This window comes from Corvus moneduloides, chromosome 1 (genome assembly GCF_009650955.1).
Source record: "Corvus moneduloides isolate bCorMon1 chromosome 1, bCorMon1.pri, whole genome shotgun sequence".
NCBI lineage: Eukaryota > Metazoa > Chordata > Aves > Passeriformes > Corvidae > Corvus > Corvus moneduloides.
Genome location: NC_045476.1, coordinates 97907940 through 97914427, shown reverse-complemented (window position 1 = coordinate 97914427; position 6488 = coordinate 97907940). Strand labels below are relative to the sequence as shown.

Genomic DNA, 6488 nt, shown 5'->3' with positions numbered 1-6488 from the left:
AACCCTGTTCTCCCACAGAACTTGATCAACACTGTGAAGAGTAACAAAGAATTGATGATGTAACATATTTAACAAGAAATGAACTAAAAGGAAAAAGGATATCACAAACATAATTTTCACTTATAATTTTAGTCAGGAGTTCAGAAAAATTTTATCTGCCTTCAATAACTTTTGAACCTTTTATGACTGCCCTGTTTGTCTCTTTGCTACTTTATTTGCAGTGTTTCTGTACCTGCTATACCAAAGCTGTGAACAACCATTTTAAAAGCGGGTTTAATCCATAATGGGGTATGCTTTATTTCCATTCCAGAAGAACCACCATGAAATGGTCTCTTCTCATCAGAAGGTGTATTCGAAGAATAGGCAGCTTCCACAGCCTCAATAACTATAGGTTTCACACTTTTTTGACTTCTTTGAATGTAGGATCACCTCTTAAGGGGACTCTAAATTTGATACATTCCTTCCCATACAGCACTGCTATATATAGCACCTTTCTTGTGGGTTTTCATCAACATTTTAGCATAAAAAAGAAAAAGAATTTCAGTTACGCCATGACAGACATTAAAATATTTGAAAAAATGGTAAAATTTTAGGGTGTTAGAGAAATCAAAGTCATTGTCACATTACATACTGGTTCACTGAGATCACAGAAGGGTACAAACTAAAAATCATCGTAGAAATTAAACAGGTCTTTAACTTTGTCTTTTGAAGTATCACCCTTTACACTGTTCTCTGAACTGCAAAACTCTCTAGTTGCAAGTTCGTTTACCTCTGAAGTGCACTGTAACAGTCAAACATTTTTGGGAAGAAGGGAAAAGAAAATGTAAATTTTATGCTTACTGTTAAGCTGGAAATAGAAAAGAGGAATATCATTTTAGTACCTATGCCTCTATATCCTGGATAGGAGACAATGACTCAATCCTGAAGAACTTTATCTTCAACAAAGAGCTTGAGATTTTAGTTTTAATCAGCAAAGTGCTTTTGAGGAAAGTTTCCCAGTTCTCCCCACTTAACATTTGTTGATTCAGAACTCACTGCCATCTCAAAGTATAAAACTCTTTTGCATGCAGAGGAAATGGACACTCCCGAATGCCCTCCAACTGCTGATGGGGCTTCAGATGATGGCAACAAATTAGAGCTATCCCGAAGTGAACTTCCCCAAAATGTGCTTCGTGTGGACACTGGCTCTTCATGAGTCCTACAGACCTGATCCTGTTGTGCTGTACTTCTTCCAGACAGTCTCCCTCTCCTACATGAACTCCAGTCCAAGGCAAGGAAGTGACCCCCGTACCCAACTCTTTCCACTTGTCTTCTCTGGCAGCCTATTTTCATATCTTCAATTCCTGTGTTAAAAGCCAGCTTCCAGGGGTTGTTCTCTCTGCTCAGTTTCTCATCTCTTAATGAGACTGCTCGACAGATGTTTGCTTCTTTTGAGATTTTTACTTTAAAAAAAATCTACATAACTTTTGTGTTAATATATGTCATAGAAACTGAAAACATAAATCACAAATTAATAACCATGACTTAGAAGTTGTGCACTCACTTAAGTTTTCATAGTTCCTCCTTATTTTTTGCCGTCTTTTGGGAAAAATTAAGTGGAAGAGGGAGAATAGAAGAGAAATATGTCTTTATGTGTGTGAAGACCATTTTTCTACCATGAAAATAAAAATAAACATTAAAAAGGGGAAACTGGTTAAAACACATGCTTTCTTTTAATGTTTACCTGAAAGTAGAAAAGACTGGGTAAAACCCTGAAAATAATGACAATAACAATAATAATTTTTAAAATGTGCCATTTAAAATTAATTAGCTGTTGTGGGGTTTACGTATTTATTTATATTTTCATGCTGAATATAAAAAAATTAACGAGTTTTCTTTGCATGTTCAACAAATTATTTATTCATTTCAGTGAATGAAAGGAACTGTTTGGGCTTTTTTTCCTCTTTTTTTCTTTCTATTTCCTGCCTAGAGAAACAATATGTGCCTCCAGGTTATTGAAATTACTTGACTCTCTTCAGTGACTCAGTTCGGCAAATCAATTATCAGTGATTCAGGTTCTCAGTGCAAAAGGCACAAGATAAAGCTGAATTCAAATTATCAGCTAACCTTTTCTCAGATAGATTTTGGTACCTGTAGACTTTTCCATCAGAAAACAAAAGGAACATTGTGTTATTGTGTGCTGCTTGTGTTGAAAATACTTGTTAGCTTGAAGATCAACAAGTTTTCACAAATCTGAACAGAGAACTTGTAAATTCTTCTGTAGTCTGTGGTGAAAGTCTGAGCCCTTTGTTTGGCCTTGAATTGAAGCCAAACCCACAAGCTCTTCATACACTTAGAATTCTGTTGTTACTCTAGAAAGGAGGGAAAAAAAGCATTTGAGCTGTAAATGTGCAATCAATAGTTTTTTCTGTCACTGGGGAGAACTAGAGTGATATTTCTGCTATGTCCTTGAACTGGAATGCTATGTCATCAGGTGCATCTGTTACTCTTCATTGGGTAGTAATTTGGCTTAAGCTCAAACTGGCAAACTTCTAAATTGATTCAGGACAGCTTTTAAAACTTGTAACACTCATTCCTGGTTTTACAAATCCCCGTATGTGAAGAAAAAGCCTTAATGTTTTCACTGCCTATGTGTTTTCAATGAATTTTATGTTTTACCTATTTCTTTGTCTCTCTTCATGCCTGATCGTTGGCCTTTTGAATGGCTTCTTTTTGACGAAACTTGAAAACCAAAGAGAAATGTATGTTTTCAGTGTTCATATTTCTGTTCCCTGAAATGTATGTTTTCAGTGTTCATATTTCTGTTCCCTGAAAAAGATGAAATACTCAGCATCTCTGCGATTTTGCATCATGTTGACTTTTCACAATATTAAACTCAAATGTGTGATACCACTTTTTGAAACAGAATTTTTTTCCATTTAGCCCCTGAAAAATGACACATGCCTGAGTTCTGCCATGCTTAATATATAAATCCAAAGTAGTATGGATTGGAGTAGATGAGTTTTATTGACACCACAGGACTTGAGAATATCAAATGAAAACCAGGTGGATTTCCCTTTGAAAATGTGGGTACTTGAGAAAACCTGTAAATGAAACAGCAGCAGACAGGGAAAAAGAGCTAATAGGAAAACCATAGAAGAGATTAAAACTGGGAACAAATGAAAGTATATTTCCTGCCTTTTGCACTGCTGTTGGCTCAGAAAGATGAATGAATGAATAAACAACTGTATCTTGATAGTAGTCTGTTTTCTATATTCTGACCTCAGTCTTCCGGGTGCAAGAATAAAGGAGACAAAACACTCAGTTCTCCCTTCTTATACCCAAGGGTGTAAGGTACTGCTTTAACACTACCTTCAGCAAAGACCTGTGAACTCTTCATCTTTTCATGAAAGAGCCTCTGACCAGACAGAGTGTGCAGAATGAGGTTCTGGATTACACTTGAATCTAATATTTAGAAAATTTCTATTATAAGCTTAGTAGATTAGTGAAAGAAACAAATGAGGTCTGAAAAGCAAAGTTCTCAAAGAGGGAATCTCCAGTATCCAGAGTCAGCATGTTCCTGCTTTGGTTATGGCTACCCTTGCAGGTAATGTTTTCCTTAGTACTTGGAATGATATGGATCCTCACCTAAAAGAAATTTTAAAAATTTACACTGAGAATTAATAAAATTAAAACATTAAACCAGTTTTACACTGGGCAATAGATATATTTCATATTTATACCAGCTTCTATCTGTCATCTACCTCTCAATATTTTAATACCAACATTTAAAATAAATGAAATTACAACCTTACAGCTGAAGAACGATTTGTAGTAGTATGTTCTGCCAGGACAGCTGCCCAGCAGGGTCTCTTCCCCAGCTATGCTGAACACAGACTTCAAAAACTGCTTTCCAGTAATCTGGATGTTTGCACCATGGCTCAAGATATAATTACTGTGGCCTTAGTGCAAACTTAATGTGACTATAGAAATGACAATAATGCTTTTTTGGTAATCGGTAATTAAAGTAGTGCATACTTATTTCTTTGTTGATATACATTCCTTTAAAGATTAAGTGAATGTTAACTTTTTTCTTTTAACTGCCTGGTCAAATAATTTTATTCCTTCACAGAGGGAAGATTTTGAAATGGTTATCCGTACTTTATGTGACCCTGGCTAGTGGGGTTTGAGTGCCTGATCTGTGCGGTCTTCAAAAAAGTAAAGCTACCTGTCTCATCATGTGGAGGTGATCCTGGCACTAGAATCAGTGACAACTCGGTGACCTAGGTCACTGATTTCCCCTGAAATAAAAGTGTAGCTACCAGTAATGGAAATCTATCCTCCTCTTTTTGTTTAGTAGTTCCACCGGTAACAAAAATTGCACAATTAAAAGCAATGAGTGTATCTGCTGTGCTCTGCATGGGTACCTCTTCATGCATTAGTAATACAGATATTCAATAAAATCCTCATCTACTTTCAGCTGACAATTGTTTAACTTTTCTTTACACAGAGGCTCATGGGTTTTTTGCAGCATGACAAAGCTTAATGGAGGTGTTGTGAAATGCTTTCATTGAAGATCTTTAATTATAGATGTCCTGCATGACAAGTTCTTCTTTAGCATATGTTTCTTCACTCCAAGAACATCAGTTTAAGTCAGTGATCAAAGTGTAGTTGAGGGAAAATCAGTATATTAATAAATCCAACCTTGCTCTCCATGAACTTCCCCTGAAAATTAACCCCAGCTCACCAGACTCAATCAGCATGTTTAAAGGTGCCATTCATACCAGGTACAGCCTGTTGAACCAAGCTGGTACAGCTTGGCTGCTCTTCAGTGTTTCTCATGCGACAATTCCTGCAAGATAACACATTGTCTTCTGTGAAGAAAGGGTCACTGATTGCCTTGAAATTTAAAAATTTCAGTTCAAATATTTTGTATTGAATATGTACCTATTTGGCTCTCTGCAACCCACTTATCTTTCAAAGATTAAAAATGTGCTTTTAAAATATATCAATTCTACAAACCTTTTTAACAGTTTTCATACAACTACATATATATTTAAATGAATGTAAAGTCAGCACAGCTGTTTTTACAGCATTTAGAAAGTTAAATCTTGAGTGTAGACACATTGCAAAAATATTTCAGCCATGCTTATTCCAAGTGAAAATATTAATTTACTATGTTTGATCGAACTAGGTAAATTGTGACTTAAATGGATGGCACAAATCTGCATTCGTGCCTGACCCTGTCAGAGCATAGGTGATATATATGAAAATGAGAGAATTGTGTTTTTTTGAGTATTCATATCACTTGAGTGACAAAATTGTTTTGAGGGACTATTAAATTGCCTCTGCCTGTTTGCGTACACAAGGTATCAATTCTAAAGTGAAAAGGAGCAAGCATCCTCTTAAATATGGATATGACTACTTTACACATTAGAAAGGTTGTATAAAGAATGATGGGGAATAATTACAGATGCAAAATACAGGCTGGAACACTTTATTACGTAACACGGCTGAGCTTACATGTGGTTAGAAACTGATCCCGGTTTGGGAATTGTTTTGGGTTTTGTTTCCATTACTTTGTAGCTTGTAGTGCTGACAGTGAGCTTTGCAGAATGTCATAAAAGGTCAGTGGTGGAGCTAGCCCTCAGCCGTAACTGTATCTTAACTATGATCTAGAGGTTATAGAAACATATAAATACAGTTTTTTGGTGGCAATATTATTTTATTGCTTCTCTGGCTATTAAAAGTCAATGTATTGCCTACAGATGCTTACAATTTGCACCTCACGAGCTGTATGTGATGCAGTCACTAAATATAGTGGTTTGAAAGTCCTTGTATGCTTGTTATATGCCTCAAAATCCAGACATACTGAACTCCTCCTAGAGTCTGAGTTCCTCACATCAGTCCAGCTAAAGACTTAAGTTTTGAAGCCCCAACTCAGATCATGAAAAATCCTTAAATGATACTGAGAGAGTATTCTCTACATGCTGCATCTGTGGGATATACATTCTGTCCTGAAGAGTGTCAGCTAGACAGTAAAGAAACCAAAATGAATTTTCAATGCAAATTTATTTTTTGTTTAATTTACATGCTTCAGTTTCAGCACAATTATGTTTAAGTCCTTGCCAGCAAAGCACTTGAATAGTAAAAGTTGCAAAGCAGTTACAAAAGAAAGATTTTTTTTCTCATTAATCCAGTTAAATTCTTACAGGAAGTTTTGTGAAGTCGCAGGTATAAAAAGCCCTCCTTGCTATTGATCACATTTGCATAAATTAATCACAGATTTATATGGAAACAAAGCATTAGGAGGTCCAATATAATATTATGAAATCTGAAATTAATTAAGGTGGCAAAGGTGGTTGTATTTTCTCAAACAGCAGAGATTATCCTTATTTGGTATAAATTGTTACTGCTCTACTGACTTGAGCAGACATATTCAGATTTAAAAAACTGATGCCATGAACTAACATGTTAAAAGCCCAAATACCTATTTTAACTTTAGCAGG

General features: G+C 35.7%; 1 long non-coding RNA gene across 1 annotated transcript; it reads left to right on the top strand.

Annotated features, from left to right (window-relative positions):
• The first annotated feature begins 312 nt into the window (after positions 1 to 312).
• LOC116449184 lies at positions 313 to 1271 on the top strand. The gene is made up of 2 exons (XR_004242270.1): positions 313 to 391; positions 1071 to 1271. It is a non-coding gene; the product is annotated as an uncharacterized LOC116449184 (long non-coding RNA).
• The last annotated feature ends 5217 nt before the right edge of the window (positions 1272 to 6488 follow it).